The sequence below is a fragment of the Schistocerca cancellata genome, chromosome 1 (assembly GCF_023864275.1).
Source record: "Schistocerca cancellata isolate TAMUIC-IGC-003103 chromosome 1, iqSchCanc2.1, whole genome shotgun sequence".
Lineage (NCBI taxonomy): Eukaryota > Metazoa > Arthropoda > Insecta > Orthoptera > Acrididae > Schistocerca > Schistocerca cancellata.
The window spans coordinates 402764686-402784509 of record NC_064626.1 but is presented as its reverse complement, the minus strand read 5'-3'; positions in this window follow the sequence as shown (position 1 = coordinate 402784509).

The following is a 19824-nucleotide window of genomic DNA, read 5'->3' as shown; positions in this document are numbered from 1 at the left end:
AATTCGAAATTACCAACTGTACAGAGAGCTTTATGGAGACGATGAGCAATGATATCAAGAAAACAAAAAAGGAGCTAATTAGTTAGAGAGGGAGGGAGAACGAATATTCGGAGTTCAGTTAACGATTTTATTCAAGAGGATGAACTACAGTAGTACAGACATGTTAGAAGGTTGCAAGAAGAAAGGCTTTCAAAATGAATGATTGCTGGATACAAAAACAAAAGAAAAATGGATGACCACCTAATACTTAGATTCAAGGGATTCAGTCATCAATGAAGAACAATATTGTTCGTAAAGCGCAATACGGGAGAGTGCAGAAAAACAATTAGAGATTCAGTAGCCAAAGGGGCTAGTAGAAGCGTAAACATCATCAAACTTCAAGGTCTCAAATGGTGTGTCAGCCAGTTGCTGAGGAAGAATTGTGTGGTGTCCTACGATCTACCTTTCGTTTCTACAGTGTATTGCAGACACTGTAATGTTCATTTTCTAAGACCTCGATGGAAAGGTCAAGCAGCGGAATCTACGCGGGCGAGAAATTTATCCAGCAGTGTAGGTCGATCCGGATGAGCAACATCTGAGTGAAGAGGAGTCTTCGACCATCTGCACTTGATAACGGTCAACACGTGCCTATAGTACGTCATCTCTACACCTCTGCGCTGTAATGGTACCGCTTGAATCACGACAAAGATGTGAATGTACATATCGACGTTCAGTATGCTACGTCCCCACACCTTCAAACAAAATCTACCAAACTTTCCTTTTCCATGACTTCGATGTGAAGCTGGCTGCAGCTTTCCTACAGAAAAACGCGTGGCGGGAATTATTCTGCAAGGTGAAGAAGGTTTCATCTACGAGAAGTACTATATCAAAAAAAACGGTTCAAATGGCTCTGAGCACTATGGGACTTAACATCTGTGGTCATCAGTCCCTGTGCTTCGTTCGCTGACACTTGTTGATGACCCAGCATTGAAATATGCAGAAATTTCAAAAGGGTCGCACTTATGTCACGTTGAACGCTTCTCTTCAGTCCTCGTTGGTCCCGTTCTAGCAGGATCTTTTTCCGGCCGCGGTAGTGTCGGAGATTTGATGTTTTACCGGATTCCTGATATTCACGGTACACTCGTGAAATGGTCGTACGGGAAAATTCCCGCTTCATGGCTGCCTCGGAAATGCTGTGTGCCATCGCTTGTGCGTCGACTATAGCACAACGTTCAAACTCACTTAAACCTTGATAACCTGCCATTGTAGCAGCAGTAACCGAACTAACAACTGCGCCAGACACTTGTTGTCTAATAAAGGCGTTGCCGACCGCAGCGCCGTATTCTGCCTGTTTACATATCTCCATATTTGAATACGCATGCCTATACCAGTTTCTTTGGCACTTCTGTGTATTATCGCACTATCTGCAGGTACGCATTACAGGGCAGGCAGATCCACGATAAGCTCGGCGTCAGCCTGTTTCACATTCAGTTGCATGCCATCAGACTCCATCAGTTCTCATCACCTCGTTACACCAATATGGTCCTACATGTATTCTTTAAGAGTGGATATCTAGCTGAACGTCCTTGACCGTTTCTAACTCTCAAGAAGTTCGCCTTCGATATTGATGGTGCGAACCCTAGCGATCTTAGTAACGCACCATTTTTCATTAGATGTTCGTGGTACAAGTTAATGGTTGCTTGAACGTCGACGATGTCCATTTTGTGAAGCATAATAGCCACATCCAAAACGAAGGCTGACCTCTGCACCTCCCGTACATTCATTTTCTGTCGCTCTCCTGATACAAATGGTGAGTCATTAGAAGCTAATATTTTTTCCTGTCATAACTGTTAACCCTACAGTATCAAATGAGCCTTACGAGAGACTGAACCTCCGACCTACTTCAAGGGGTTCCTTGTGAGATGAAGAGGTTGGCATAGGAGAGGAACTGTGGCGGGCTGTGTCAAACTAGTCAGAGGGCTGACGACATAAAGACCAAATTGGAAATGATACAGGCGCCTTTCTGTCGCGTAGATAAGGTGCCAACCTCGAAGTTGTGGTGTTGAGTATGGCACAGTATTTTAATTTTTTCATGAGGATAGCCGCTGGGTAGAACAGTTAATAGGATTGTGGAAAGGGCCAAGGGCTGAGGTCAGTTTCTGCTTCTGATTGTCATTTATTGTAATTTAATAACCTTTACAACCTAGGCGGCACATAGCCGAATCTTTACAGAATGCAACTCTTTCATGGCTGAAGGCCTCCATCAAGAAATCTCAACAAGATAAAAATCCAATTGAGATAGCAATAAAATAATTAAAAAAACGGCATACGCAAGGTGCAATACAAACGGCTGAGGGCCACAATTAAATTTCAAAATTTTAGAATTTATTACCATAGACCTTTAAAGGCAGAAGGCCAGCAAGAAATCTTTAAAAAAAATCAAAAATGCTATTAAGATAGCAATAAAATAATTTAAAACCCAAAAAGCAACATATGCAATGTGCAACACAAATGGCTGGGAGCCACATTTAAATTTCAAAATTTTAAAATATATTACTATAAACTTTTAAAGGCACAAGGACGCTATGTTTAAGCTTGAAAGATAAATTTAAAAATTAATTTTGCAGAATTTTTAAGAAAATTAAAAAAATAGCCATAAGCCTTGAACTTAAAGTAGCTGACAACAGATAATGAAAGACCGGTGGCATTCAGAAGCCTCCAGGGAGGTCGGTCTGCCCTCGTTCACTTAGGTGAGAAGTGGTGAGCCCAGCTACTCTTGATCCGTCGGAACCCACCCAGGGGACAGCCATGGACCGACCGACAAACGACTGGCTTGCCACCAGTCGGTACATGAGAATTCAAACAGAAAATCTCTCCAACAGCGAACCATCGAAACGAACCACACATGAATGGACGTTGCTTGGATACGTGAAACCACTACTCAACTCGGACGTCCTGGGTCGGTGAGCCACGAAGCTCGTAGCGATCGGACAGCTCCACACACGCTCCGACACTGCTCAGGGATCGGCAGCGGACCCAGCCGATTACACCGCGCGGAAATATCTTCCCTGCTCCGCAGCAACCGACCCCCTACCCACTGGACCGTCTGCGACTGCTGCTCCGTCTCGACAGCACTGCTGGTGCGTCTCCCATTCACTTCCCACACGACGGCGGAAATACTGGCTCGGACCCAACCTTGCAGAGGGACGCCCCCACTGGCTACTCGACATCCATGCCCTGGGAAGGACCGTTCCTAGTTCCACAAGATGATAATTGAAGGGGCCCAGAAGCTCCAGAGAACCAGTTACACGAAACCCCCCCCCCCCCCCCATGAGACGACCGACCTCTGAGCCAGTACGTCAACATTTAAAACAGGTTGTCATTAAAATTACACAACTACACACACCCTGACAAACACTTGCACGAAGATTTGAACGATACCCAACAGTCACTATGCACGTACGGTGTCAAATCGGGAGTCGATGTGCACGCACGCACGCGCGCGCGCACACACACACACACACACACACACACACACACACACACACAGCCGACTCATGAACGATCGGCGAGCCAAAACGCGTCGTCCGGTTGGATGACCGACCGACGATCCACCAAGACCGTGGCCCGGCTCAAGTAATGCGTGGCGGCAATGGTCGGGAGAGCCAAGTTGACGCAGAGCTCACTGCTGCTCCAACCCAACTACACTAGTGTCGCATTGCGACTGCCGACTGGCAGGTCTGGACTGCGCTCCAGACGCGTTCCAAATGACTGGCAGACCCGAAATCGGAACCGGAACTGCGACCCACTCCTTCCAACAGACAACGAGCGAGAAGTCATAGCAGTCGAGCAAAGATACTACGAGAGGCGATATATCGATACGCACTGCTAACGCTGCTCACGGTCAGGCAAAGCAGGAATTTAGTGACACTAGCAATTTCAATTAACGTTGTGAGGTGGAAGCACGTTAAAAACGGGGTGTAAAATAGATAATGGCGGTAACACGAGCCCCGGCCGGAGTGGCCGTGCGTTTCTAGGCGCTACAGTCTGGAACCGCGTGACCGCTACGGTCGCAGGTTCGAATCCTGCCTCGGGCATGGATGTGTGTGATGTCCTTAGGTTATTTAGGTTTAAGTAGTTCTAAGTTCTAGGGGACTGATGACCACAGCAGTTAAGTCCCATAGTGCTCAGAGCCATTTTTTGGTAACACGAGCCAAGTACGGCTCAGATATCGTAGTGTACACGAACTTTACACAAAGAACTGAAAGATCGAACAGAGACAGTAAAATGCAGTATAAGGTGGAAAATTATGTGATATTTTTATATGCCCAAACTATCTATCTTCAATCTTCTCGTTTGCCGCAAAATAACATTACTGATGCGTTCAGTAATTAATTTCTGCCTCTGCTACCGTACCATATATAAAATCTTTATTAAATAGCGTCACTTCCCCTTAGAAAAATTAAGAATAACTGTCCTGGTCAACTTCTACGTTATTTGATTTTCAAACAGTTGAGCAAAACTCAACGTACTGGAACAGTTTTCACTTTACTTATTCTGATCATCACTAAACTGACACACAATATTTTTAGCGTAACGCAATCTGACTTTCAATAATCCCTACAAAAGAATGGCCGTGACTAACAATAACCTGTACCTTTCTTGAATGACTTACCTCACAATAATCTTCGTTACTCGAACTACTGCAATACAGCGAGCGCCAATACTGCCAGCTAAATAAAAGATTCTAACTACTGATGGCACTAACTACTGATAGGCATAGTTAGCAAATGAAATATTTTTATAGAGAACAAACAAGTATTTACCTTAATAGTGTTCAAAATATATGTCATCCATCTTTACAAATTTCCTTTTTCTGGCGGACACACGTCCAGATCGTCTGCTTATAGTAACTTCTCAAAACTTTGGCATCTCTATCTCCACATCCACCATTGCTGGCGGCTCACCTTCAACTGCCCAACGCTACGCGCTGTTCACATCCAACTTCCCAACACTACACAAGTGAATATTCCAACAATGAGCCCCACCAGCCACAGCACAAACTGCACGCAGCACAGTCAGCGATTTTCATAGACAGCGCTACATGGCATTAGCAACATAAAAACCTAAACAGCCTACTTAAGTAGTTTATTACGTAGTTGTGATCGTAAGAAAGTAAGACAGAATTTGTAACACCACACTTTTCTCTTAAATAAACGAAAAGGTAATGTATGTTTCACGATGAACTTCTCAGAAAGTGTAGAGTTGTTTTGGAAGCGCCCGCAACATTCTTCAAGCTACACGTGCCACTTCATCGGTGCCAGATGGCGAGGAGTAGTACGGTAACAAAAGCAGGGACCCCGAGTTGGGGTCGGGCCAGCACTGCAGGCCTTCTTTTATGCCTCCCTCTCTGCGCGTGACGGCAGGAGGTGATTGTAAACAGATAGTGCGGCTCTTGGCTTCCTTGCACACATTCGTAAGGTAAACGTTTTTTGAGACGAAACGCGAGTTACTTTTATCATTGGGCCTATAATGTTGACACCAATCTGTTGTAGAACTGCGGGACGTCTTTTACGTTCACCTCTCTACAGAATGAATATCTCAACAGGTATCAACGTGGATTCTGCAAATAATGATCTTGTGGAGCTGCCATAGAGAAGTAGATAGCGCCACCCAGATTAATGCAATGTTTCTAAACTTTCGGAAGGCATTCGATACGGCTCCGCACTGCCGTTTAGTGAGAAAAATACGAATTTACCGAGCACCTGAACACATTTGCGTCTCATTTCAAAGGTAGGAGGAAAGCAGTAGCGTATCACCTACAACAGGGCCACGTCTAGGAAACCTGTGTGTTGTTCAGAACCGTCTTCTGGTTGACAAGAGCTCTACCTTTTATCCAGATGAGGCTTGGTTCAGAAAATCGAGACACATGAGTTAACAGAACACGTTGCAGTATGCATCACAAAAATCACGTCATTACGCTGAGTAGCCATTCGATAATGCTAAGAATTGTTTTTGTTGAAGAATTTCGTGGGCTCTTTTATTTTGGTCGTCCGTTCTGTACAATTTTATACGATTCAACTCACTTTATTTGAATTGTTCCAGTCATATATTAAGCACAGAATTTCACTACTAGTCTGTCGCAGATTTGCTCTAAATTATTGAGCGAGATGTCACAGGGATTAAGTCACTGCATTGTGGTTCTGGAGGAGCGGAATTCAAATAGGGCTTAATGTCCGACCACCTGGATTTAGTTTTTCCTTCGTTTCCGTAGTTCACATTGTAACACTACCTCCCCGTCGGACGTGCGTTAGCTCAATAAAGCCTGTACTGTAATAAGTTCACGGGCTTCACCTTGTAAACAAGGATTTAGTACATAAGTTGACCGCGTGTACCTAATGGAAGCAATTCGGACTTATATTCAGTCAGTAACTACAGTGATGCGTCAAGTAAATGTAAAGTACAATTACGCGTTCGCATGGACAAGAAGTACACACAGCAGATACTACCAATAATCAATAGTACGGTCGCCAGCCTAATTAGGCATTGAGTGAGTTTTTCCCTGTACAAGTAATAGCATATTCAAGCATAATGAAACGTAGTAATGTTGCGTTTTATAGCAAAATTTAGAACCAGAAAGAATCTACTGAACTAAGGTTTTCTTCTTTTGTACTAATTTGAATGAGCTAAACTTACACAACACCACACAGCAATGATTACTACGAGCTGCACTTTGTATATTGATCAGACTGAAATCGGGCATAGATTACCCTAGAATCAGCAATTTTGAAAACACACATACAATGTCACTATTAAAATTGGAAAAAACACTAATACACTTAGGTTTAATATAGAAATTAATTTTACTGTTCAATTCTGATCAGTACACTTCAAAATGTGCAAGAATAGGCAAGAGAATGGGGGGGCCCTGAAACTGTTATGGTCGTTATACGGAAACTAGTAAGTCCTGAAGGTACATTAACACTCAAATTTATCAACCTATGGATTACTATTCTATTCCTTTTATTACTGAATCAATTAGTTATTATTCTTTCAGTCTCAAATTAATTAACTAACATTGCTAGCTCAATTCAAATTTTATCTTTCAATTTAATCGCACTGTTGTTCTTTACTAACATTTACATTTGCACTCCTATCCTTGAACGTCTTTATAGCATGAATTGGTCTGCAGATAATTTAGTACTAACTGTAACTTTCAGTTCGGGATACTCGGGTTGCACAATATGCGGTAAGGACCCTGTCTAGGTCAATGATAAGGATAAGTGATGGCTAAGGCAATTCTGGTAAAAGTCACGTTATTATTGAACAGTTAGAACAGTTTCAACACTGGTCCACACAGATACACTTCTAAAGATGAAATAAATGTTTGACCTGTGCACGTCGTTGCGGCGGATGGCGGGCAGCGAGATAGCGGGCAGCACAGCACACATTCAAGCACGGCTAAGGCTCTCACAGTATCGGCACTTTCATTCTTCTTAGCGTCGTAATCTTTCCAGTTTTGTGCCTGAGAATATAGCCATGCCAAGTAGTCGTCGGTATCGGACCATCCGAGGCTCAATGGAATCCACTTTTCCTAGATAGCCTCCTCGGTACAGTACTTGTTCCTCTGACCGATGCCCAACTCCGACTGTGTTACTGAGCCCGTTGTGCCGAACCGCGCCAGTGTGCGTTTTCCCGCGCTCGCCTGCATCCACCTTTTCCCGCGCCCCTACAGGTAGGGTATTCACCACAGGTTTTCTATTACACATATTCTAATGCATTACCTACGTATGGACCAAGTGTTTAAATTACAATTTTCACATCATACAATAGATTTAACATTAAATACACTTTCCTTTGGTTATCAAATCGCTTAAAAATCTAACATAAGTAATGACATTCATTTCAAAAGTTGTGTACAGTTTCTTTAACATGACACGAAAAGAAAAAATCTAAACTAATATTTACATTATTTCACATAAATTCAGAAAGAAACATTTATCTAAATGCATAAAGAAAAAAAAATTATTATAGGTACATTATTGTTACACATGCCCCTGTTTCCAGAAAATTTTCTTAAGTCCAAATTTTATGGGAACACTAAATTTAACAATGATACACTGGTTCTGAATCTTTACGTAAAAGTTCAAGAAGATTTACACTACATATTTCCTTCCACTCACTGTATATAGGTTCATACTATTTTAATATATTAAGACCAATATCTTGTTATTTACTTAAGTGCCTTTTGCACAGTCCAACTTCCCATTTAAACATTACTAAAATAACAATTTAATCATTTTTTCCCAAATTTCTTAAAGAAATAATTTAAAATTCTGGAATACACACATTTAACTACAAAAACAAATGCATATTTCGTATACACTATAGGATAATTTCTCGCTGCTTGCTTTGAATAGCAGTCCAGTTCTTAATTTACTAAACAAAACACACACACAAAATTTTCATAAAATTAACTACACATATTTGCTGCCTATTATGTGAATTTGGGCAGTCCATTTTACTTCATATTGTCACATCCTCTGGATTACATTTACTATTTTCCATCGACTATTTATCTGCCCTCATTGGTATTTGGCAGTCCTTCCTATTCTGGTTCATACTCTGCCCATTTTCATTTTTGACAGTTCCACCTGTTATCTGTCTGAAAGCATTTACCCTTTCCTTTCAGTCCTTTCCTCCATACATTTTTATAGTTACAGTACAATTGGTAATCTGAAACTCACATAACTACATTAGTAAACTTTCAATGGTATACAGACATTTACAAAGAATAGTTACCTTTGAAACAATTTGTGTTCAGCATAAGATACAGCACAATTACTCGTTTCTGGGAACATACAGTTTCAGATCCACTATATTTCTTACACCTAAAGGTCTTTTGGATTTTGGGTAGATTAGGTAGTAAGCATTTTCGTGTGGAATGTTCTGTATTATATATGGTCCATTATAGATATATTTAAATTTTGAAATTTCATGGTTTAGTTCACTAGATTTTTCGTGGGTTTTCAGAAGAACATGATCTCCAATTTTAAATTTTGAAACTTTTAGATTCTTATCGTGTCTTTTAGATCTAGATTCGGCTCTTTGCTTTGCCCTTTTTATTACCAATTCTTTCTTTTGATCCAATCCCAAACTTGTACAAGGTGGAAACTCTAATTTTTCTTCAATTAAACTTTTACTACTTTTATCCAACAAAATTTCTTCCGGTGGGAATCCTGTAGTTTCATGATGTAAGGTGTTCATGACATTCTCAAAATCCGATATGAATCTGCCCCAGGCTCTATGATTGTGACTGCAGTATGTTCTACACAATCTCCCGACTTCACGCATGTATCTTTCAACCGGATTGCTTGCAGGATGGTAGGCTGCAATATATTTAACCTCCACACCATTTTTCTCCATTCCCTCTTTCCAAATTTTGGATATGAACTGGGGTCCATTGTCCGATAGTACTGCCTTGGGTTTCCCGATGGTCCCGAAGTATTCGACAATCCTACTAAATACAGCTTTTGCTGTGGCCTTTTTCAAGGGATATAGTTTCACAAATTTAGAAAATACTTCCAAAATCACCAAAAGATATGCACAATTTCCCGAAGTCTTTGGGAGGGGACCATATAAATCTACCGATAATAAGTCTAGAGTGTCTTCAGGCAATGTACTTTGCATTGGTCCCCTACTAGTTTTGTTCGGTACTTTGGTCTTTTGACAGATATCACATGACTTAATCCGTTCCTTTACCTTCTTACTTACATTACCAGTAATCACTACGACCTTATTTAGTTTATCCAAACATTTTTTCGGCCCACTATGCCCCAATGCCAAATGAAAATAATCTATGACATCAGTATCAAACTGTTTTGGCCAACATACCCTCCATTTCTCAGTAACTAAATCTTTCCTCATATATAAAATGCCTTTATAAATTTTGTAATATTTCTTAATTTGAGGATACTGCACACTGTCAAAATTTACTTTCACTGATTTCCAGGTTGAATCCTCATTCTGATGGTACCTCATATTCTTACATATCTGCTCAATTTTCCTATTTCCTGAAATCTCTTTCATATACCTTATCTGAAAAGTACCCTCTTCCCCATTTTCATTGGGCAATTCACTCATACCATTTGGCAATCGAGATAAGGCATCTGCCACATAATTCTCAGTACCTTTAATATAGCAAATATCGTAATCAAATTGCTGCAGGTACAAAGCCCAACGAGTTAGCCTACCATTAAGTAAACGGCAATCTTTAAGAAAAGTCAATGCTTTGTGGTCGGTATGTATAATGAGCTTATGGCCCCACAGATAATTTCTAAATTTCTTCAGCCCCCATATAATGGCTAAAGCTTCCTTTTCCGAAATAGTGTAATTTCTCTCGTATCTTGTCAGGGTTCTACTGGCAAATGCGATAGTCCGGTGTTCGATTTCCTTGTCCTCACAGATTTCTTGGAACACTTCTATGCCAATTCCATAAGCACTGCTATCAGTACTCATATGGAAAGGTTTTGACAGTATGGGGTGATGCAAAATATTGTCATTCAAAAGTTCCCTTTTTAAGTTTTCAAAATCTCTCATGCATTCTTCAGTCCACACAAAAGCACTATTTTTCTTAAGTAAATTGTTCAAATGAGGACTATTAAAAGCTTGGCCCTTGACGAATTTTCTATAGAATCCACACAAACCTAGAAAGGCTTTCAATTGTTTTCTATTTCTAGGAGCTGGACATCCCGATATTGCACTTAACTTTTCCGGATCCTTGCCAATACCGTTGGTAGTAATAATGTGCCCCAGAAACTTTATTTCCGATTTCACAAATTCACACTTCTTCCATTTAAGTGTCATGCCCCCTGCTTGTAGAGCAACAAAAACTTTCTGTAATAACTCGCAATGCTCCTGCCATGTTTCTGTAGCAATCAGTAAATCGTCTACATAAATGGTTAACCGGGAACTCAGTTCTCTACCTAACACAAAGTCCAGTGCCCTAATAAATACTGCCACAGATGTGCTAAGCCCAAATGGCACTACTTTATACTGATAGCATTTCCCGGCGAATAGAAAAGCGGTATATTTACGGGATTCTTTACTCAATGGGATTTGCCAGTATCCGGCGGTCATATCCAGACTGGTTAAATATTTTACGTTATAAAATTTTTGGAGCATTTCGTCCAGATTCTCAGGCCTATCTATTTCCTTCTTTACCATTTTGTTTAAAGTCCTAGCGTCGATAACTACTCTCACTCCCCCATCCCTTTTGTTCACTATGATAAGGGGACTATTATACTCGCTGTTACTTCGTTCGATTACCCCCCACTCTATCATCCTATCTATTTCCAATTGAACAGCCTGCCTCTTTGATATGGGTATCGAAAACGGTCTTACGAAGAAAGGTTTATGCTCTATTGTCTCAATCTGGTATTCAAAATTCTTAACTAGGCCAGGTTTGTCCGAAAATACGGGGCTGTTATTATCTAAAATTTCAAGCAACTCTGCTTTCTGTTCGGGAGATATTCCCTCTAAATTTTCCACCATTCCCTTAAATTCATGCCCCTGCTTGTCACTCTCATTTAATAATTTCTGGACATGGTACATCTCGTACTTGTTCGTCAACCCATCATTCCCTTGGTCAATCTCCAACAACAAAGAATCAATTTCTGACTCAAACACTTTCCCAGTTCCCTCAAAATTCAATTCCAAATTCCTAAATGTACTATTAATTTTGATCACTCCCTGGCTACAATCAATAATAACCTTTTCCTTATCCAACCAATCTATTCCCAAAATCATTTCAGTACTCAAGTCTGGCACAACCAAAAAATCGTGTTCAAAGTTTTGTCCTTTTATACTAAATTCAACCAAAATCTGGTTCTTTACCGGCTTGCTAGCCTTGCCAGTAGCCCCAACAATTTTTACACCTGTTACTGACATAATTACTAGCCCAGGCTTATCACAAATGTGTTCGAAAAACGATTGGGAAATTGCACTTATCTGAGACCCAGTATCAAGAAGTACTTGCAATTTCATGTTATAAATTTCAACTGGTATTATTGTTTGTTTCACCGTCGAATGTTTTTCATTATCGTGGTCTTCCTTGAGCAAATCCGGGTCGACGATAACATCGTCCCAAGATATGCTTTTAACATTCACTTCGCATATATCAGGCGGTTTCTTTGGTTCCGGGAGTTCAAAGTCATTAATTACCTGAACCCTTTGCGAAATAAACTCTGAGTCGTCCGGTGGTTCTTTCTTTCTTTGTTCAGTCACAACATCTGGATTCTGTTTTGACACTTCGTCATTGTTAGGTACAATATCGTACTTAACTGCATCCCCTTTGATTTCACTGATTTTTTCATACCCTCTTTCGGTAAAAGTATATTCACTTTCTTTTACCCCGAAAAATTCATCTTCACTAGAGTCATCACTACTCTCTTCCTCCACATCAGATTCATTTAAGTACGCTACTTTTGCACAACAGGGAAAGCTAGTATATTCAATTTTGTCTGTATTTACGTATATTTCATCATCTGAACTATCGTCGGAATCCGACCATTCCGGATCGCTATCAGGTTCTAACATAAAGGCTTTTCTGAGACAGGCACTAAGTTCTTCCTCGGTATTGTCATCATGCTTAGATTTTAATTCAATCTCCTCTTTTGGTGAAACGGCCTTTTCATCAGCTTTATTTACCTCTACTGTGACTTCATATTCGGTGTAATCCTCGTGGACTTTAATTACTTTCATGTAATCATCTGCCCCTTCTCCACGGTGCCTCTCGGTAGCGGCTTGCACTATTGGCGGATTGTTAGCAGAAGTTATTTCTTCGTCAATGCTGAGGATTTCATCCTCCAAATCCCTCCTATCATTAACCTTCCCCTTATCGGCAGCACGCGTACTTTTCGCGGCGCTATTTATTCTCCCTTCTTCAAATTTGGGCCACGTCACTATATTGACGCCCCTATCATTTCCCTTTCTATTAACTAATTTCTTCGCCTCATATCCCTTCTTAACATCCTCCCACTCACATTGCTTTAGACCCTTGTACAGATCGTCGATCTGCACACGCCAATCAGTTACTCCTGCTAATTCATTATCGCCCTTTTCCTCATTGCAAACACTGCTAACCGCACCTCTCTGTGTACTCACAGTCTCATCTATTGTTTCCTTTGCCACGGAATTATCACTCGTAAAATTTTCATTATCTCTTACGGCTACGTTCGTACCTACTGCTGCCGTATTGCTAGCGGCTTCTCTCTGAACAGATGTTCCACTAGGCTGGGCCGTTGCCCTCTGATGCTCCACTCGCCCGTTAACGTGGAGCTTTCTGTGCGGCATAGATGACTCATGCTCGCTCGCACCTGACGCTTGTCTTGCCACAACACGTTGCTTCGTTTCACGCCTGTCTCTAACCTGTCTCATTACATTACGGTCGGTCCGGTATCTTTTCTTAATTCGGGGCCGGTATGTATTGTCCGCTTCCGTTTGGCCCGCAACGTTCGCGGAAATTAGTTTCCCGCGTCGTTATTGTTTTGCGCGGTGTACTCTCGACCGCGACCTGGAAAACTTCCTCTACCTCTTCCTCTGCCTCTTCCTCTCTGTATTACATTGACGCGAAACCCATCACCGTCATTTCTTTCGTCATTATATCGGTTATTATGGTTGCCAAAATTTTGATAATTGGCACGACTTTCGCGCCAATGGTCTTCGTCTTCGACTCTTTCGAGAAATGCTTGGAAGCTGCGATGATTGCTTCCTACATACCTCTTTGAATCTTCTGGGAGCTTTTTATACAGCTCCCAGATGATTTCCGAATCTGATCTTCTACCTCTTAAATGCGTCAATTTCCTGTACCAATACTCGCAGAAATCTTTCAAAGAATTCCTGCCCCTGTTATCATGCTGTTTGGCCATGATAAACTCGCGCCATAAATGGTCCTGCTTTTGTTCAGACCAATATTCTTCGGTAAATTTTTGCCTAAATTCTTCGAACGTCATTCGTTCGGTATCTAGATTGATTCCCCAGCGCTTAGCGTCACCTGCTAAGGCGCTAATTACAACGTTTATCTTTTCCTGATCAGACAAGTGCCCAGGAAATATTCTCTCGCAATTTTTTATGAAGTCTAACGGATGCCACCCGTTATGTTTCTTGGCGGGATCAAAGCGTTCCTCGCCTTCTAACAGCTTCGTAATCGGTGTGCCATTACAGACAACACCAGGCCTATCTTTTATTTTGCTCTCCAGATCGGAAATTCTGCCTTGAATTTTCGTAGTATTTTGTTCACAATTTTGAACACATCCGGTTACTTTTTTATCTAATTCTTTTTCAGTGTCTACAACCACCTTTTTCAACTGAGATATTCCGTATTGACATTCGTTTACGATCTCAGTTTTAAGACCGAAAACTTTTTCGTCTACCTTAGTTTCAACCAGAGGTTCTACTTTCTCTTGGATGTTGAGAATTTCAACATCGAATCTACTATTAATGTTACCAATTTCCTCCTGCATAGTATCCATATTTTTGTTAATAGTATCAATTTCAAATTTGAGATTATTTACCACAGAATTTAAATTTCCCACTTTTTGTTCTACCTGCTCTATTTGTTTACTGATTTTAATTCCTTGATCTTCGACCTGTGCTTTAATCTGATCACTCTGTGTTTTGAGCTGTTCATCAACATGTGTTTTAAGCTGATCAACCTGAGTGCCGACTTGTCTTTGAAGTTGCTCATTTTGTGTTTTAAGTTGCTCAGTCTGTCCTGCAATTTGTTTGGTTAATTGTTCTAATAGATCGTTCATGCTCAAAATTTTTACACTGTTTTGTTCTACGAAATCGGTGTTTTCCGATCCTACTTCAGAAATTTCTTTCGGCTCTTTCTTTATCTGTGGTGAATCAAATATGTCAGTGGATTCGTTCACGTACCCACTATCATCTACAAAGTCACCCTCTACTTTCTGTTTTGTCCCTTGCTGTGTTCGAGGCGATCGCGACATTTCAATCTGTTCGTTGACGTGTTCATGGTATTGTATGTATGCCAATTGTCTTCCGCTAACGCCATCTGTTATCTGGCCGCGTAGACTCCTGCTACTACTAGCCGCATTCTCCATTTCGCTCGGTACATCTATCCTGTCCCCGTTCTTGTCCATATTAAATGCCAACTACACTACACTATTGTACTTGACTCACACTGCAGTTTATTTTACTGAACTTTATTGCTATTCGTGCCACTGAACATCCACTGTTCGGTCTTTAGTTTATAACCGACAACAACTGGATGTCCTGTCACGGTCGCCACGTGTAACACTACCTCCCCGTCGGACGTGCGTTAGCTCAATAAAGCCTGTACTGTAATAAGTTCACGGGCTTCACCTTGTAAACAAGGATTTAGTACATAAGTTGACCGCGTGTACCTAATGGAAGCAATTCGGACTTATATTCAGTCAGTAACTACAGTGATGCGTCAAGTAAATGTAAAGTACAATTACGCGTTCGCATGGACAAGAAGTACACACAGCAGATACTACCAATAATCAATAGTACGGTCGCCAGCCTAATTAGGCATTGAGTGAGTTTTTCCCTGTACAAGTAATAGCATATTCAAGCATAATGAAACGTAGTAATGTTGCGTTTTATAGCAAAATTTAGAACCAGAAAGAATCTACTGAACTAAGGTTTTCTTCTTTTGTACTAATTTGAATGAGCTAAACTTACACAACACCACACAGCAATGATTACTACGAGCTGCACTTTGTATATTGATCAGACTGAAATCGGGCATAGATTACCCTAGAATCAGCAATTTTGAAAACACACATACAATGTCACTATTAAAATTGGAAAAAACACTAATACACTTAGGTTTAATATAGAAATTAATTTTACTGTTCAATTCTGATCAGTACACTTCAAAATGTGCAAGAATAGGCAAGAGAATGGGGGGGCCCTGAAACTGTTATGGTCGTTATACGGAAACTAGTAAGTCCTGAAGGTACATTAACACTCAAATTTATCAACCTATGGATTACTATTCTATTCCTTTTATTACTGAATCAATTAGTTATTATTCTTTCAGTCTCAAATTAATTAACTAACATTGCTAGCTCAATTCAAATTTTATCTTTCAATTTAATCGCACTGTTGTTCTTTACTAACATTTACATTTGCACTCCTATCCTTGAACGTCTTTATAGCATGAATTGGTCTGCAGATAATTTAGTACTAACTGTAACTTTCAGTTCGGGATACTCGGGTTGCACAATATGCGGTAAGGACCCTGTCTAGGTCAATGATAAGGATAAGTGATGGCTAAGGCAATTCTGGTAAAAGTCACGTTATTATTGAACAGTTAGAACAGTTTCAACACTGGTCCACACAGATACACTTCTAAAGATGAAATAAATGTTTGACCTGTGCACGTCGTTGCGGCGGATGGCGGGCAGCGAGATAGCGGGCAGCACAGCACACATTCAAGCACGGCTAAGGCTCTCACAGTATCGGCACTTTCATTCTTCTTAGCGTCGTAATCTTTCCAGTTTTGTGCCTGAGAATATAGCCATGCCAAGTAGTCGTCGGTATCGGACCATCCGAGGCTCAATGGAATCCACTTTTCCTAGATAGCCTCCTCGGTACAGTACTTGTTCCTCTGACCGATGCCCAACTCCGACTGTGTTACTGAGCCCGTTGTGCCGAACCGCGCCAGTGTGCGTTTTCCCGCGCTCGCCTGCATCCACCTTTTCCCGCGCCCCTACAGGTAGGGTATTCACCACAGGTTTTCTATTACACATATTCTAATGCATTACCTACGTATGGACCAAGTGTTTAAATTACAATTTTCACATCATACAATAGATTTAACATTAAATACACTTTCCTTTGGTTATCAAATCGCTTAAAAATCTAACATAAGTAATGACATTCATTTCAAAAGTTGTGTACAGTTTCTTTAACATGACACGAAAAGAAAAAATCTAAACTAATATTTACATTATTTCACATAAATTCAGAAAGAAACATTTATCTAAATGCATAAAGAAAAAAAAAATTATTATAGGTACATTATTGTTACAACATGAGGAAAGTGAGTCGACGGCTCCTGTGGAAAGAAATTTTCCGTTTCTTACAATGTTGTCCCCCAAATCGGGGCTGTACTCCAATCGTCGACAGGTCGTAAAAACATATCTCTCTTTCTATTCTTTACTTCAAATTGCCCACATCCAATGTTCGTCGGTTTAATTATACACATAAGAATCTATGGCGTAAACTCACTGCCGCGCTGCAGTTCTAGTAGCGAATGTGCGATCTCAGACGACCGACACGCATGTAGAGCCTCTCCTGTGACCACTTATAATTACTCTCCAGTTTCTCGCCGTATTACTGTAGTACTACCAAACTCAGGTAGTTTAGATGAAATCTGGTTTCGCAGGACAGAGCAGATGAGGTTGCGGAAAGAGGCCAAGGTCAAAAAAATCAAATGGCTCTGAGCACTATGGGACTTAACAGCTATGGTCATCAGTCCCCTAGAACTTAGAACTACTTAAACCTAACTAACCTAAGGACAGCACACAACACCCAATCATCACGAAGCAGAGAAAATCCCTGACCCCGCCGGGAATCGAACCCGGGAACCTGGGCGCGGGAAGCGAGGACGCTACCGCACGACCACGAGCTGCGGACGGCCAAGGTCAATTACTGTTAGTTATACAAGAACACACACAACTTTATTGCTCAAACCAATGCACAGATTTCTCTTTAAAACAACAAAGAGCAATTCACGGCTAAGGGCCCAAGCAACTTCTCCAGAATAAGTTTAAATGACTGCTTTCAAAACACGAGGATTTAGAGTAACGGCTGAAGGCCTTACTTAAGCAAAATTACAATATCTTCTCGGCTGAACGCCGAAATAATATTTCAGATCAGCTAAGGAAATTCTCTAAAAGCCAGGCATTTACAAATTCCGGCTACAGACCATATCAAGAAAAATTCAAGTTAATGTTCTTTACATAATAAACGAGAGGCTTTAAAGATAAGCTTTTACACAGTACAACAGAAAAATATCTTAAGAAAACTTGAAGTATCTTATCGGCTGAAGGCCCAAGCAATTACTCAAGAATAATTAAAGACAACTTTAAGATAAACATTTACACATTTTAAGAATTCAAGATAATTAAAGAGAAACCTTACAGACAGGGGTTTACATATTACAGCTGAAGGCCACTGAAGGCGGCTGAAGACCTAAATACAGAGCAAACAAGAATTTTAAATAAAACACGGCTGAAGGCCTAATCTTAAAATACTTCACATGAGATTCGACTGAAGGCCATATACTAAACATAGAACAGACAGAATTAATACACGGCTGAAAGCCTGGCACAGTACCTGCGACGAAAGAAAATGACAATCACAAGCAACGAATAGTGGTGCCCAGACGTGCCGCAAGCGTCGTCCTGGGGAAACTCTAACAACAGTTTAGGTGAGACAGGCAGCCAAGCATAACACTAAATAATCGGGTGGCAACACGACCTGGGGACGGCTGAAGAGCCAACCAACAACCCGATCAAATCCATCAATTACCTTCCACCCGACACACTCGCTGCTCTATTTCAACCGACCGACTGACTACACCAGTACGCAGACAGCATTCATCTACTCAGTGGAAATCACAGAAGCTACACACAGTTCCACGTAAACACACTTCCACAAGAACTCGAACAATCGTAAAAGCAATCGCTGTGGAACAACAAGAACGAATGAATTCGACACACAGAGACCTTCCACAAGCGGTCGGCGACGAAATACACGTAGTCCGATGAGACGACCGACCGAACGACCAACCCAGGTCGTTCCCACTGAAGTTATACGTGTGACGGCAACGGTCGGGCAAGTCTTAGCTATCCGAATCTGACTGCAGCTCCAACCCGACTCAACTCGATGTCCGTTCGGAGTTCGGAGACACGGCGACCCGGGCACACTGGCTCGGACCCAACCATGCAGAGGTAACTCTTGAACATTGGCCACGACATCTCCGCACAAGGAAGCTTGAACATTGGCCACGACATCTCCGCACAAGGAAGGAACCGACCCACGTTCGGCAAGATGACCAACCGACGAGGCCCAGTAACGGTAAGGACCAAATACAAGCCGCCCGATGAGACAACTAATGCTTCATCTACATCTACATTTATACTCCGCAAGCCACCCAACGGTGTGTGGCGGAGGGCACTTTACGTGCCACTGTCATTATCTCCCTTTCCTGTTCCAGTCGCGTATGGTTCGCGGGAAGAACGACTGTCTGAAAGCCTCTGTGCGCGCTCTAATCTCTCTAATTTTACATTCGTGATCTCCTCGGGAGGTATAAGTAGGGGGAAGCAATATATTCGATACCTCATCCAGAAACGCACCCTCTCGAAACCTGGCGAGCAAGCTACACCGCGATGCAGAGCGCCTCTCTTGCAGAGTCTGCCACTTCAGTTTGTTAAACATCTCCGTAACGCTATCACGGTTACCAAATAACCCTGTGACGAAACGCGCCACTCTTCTTTGGATCTTCTCTATCTCCTCCGTCAACCCGATCTGGTACGGATCCCACACTGATGAGCAATACTCAAGTATAGGTCGAACGAGTGTTTTGTAAGCCACCTCCTTTGTTGATGGACTACATTTTCTAAGGACTCTCCCAATGAATCTCAACCTGGTACCCGCCTTACCAACAATTAATTTTTATGATCATTCCACTTCAAATCGTTCCGCACGCATACTCCCAGATATTTTACAGAAGTAACTGCTACCAGTGTTTGTTCCGCTATCATATAATCATACAATAAAGGATCCTTC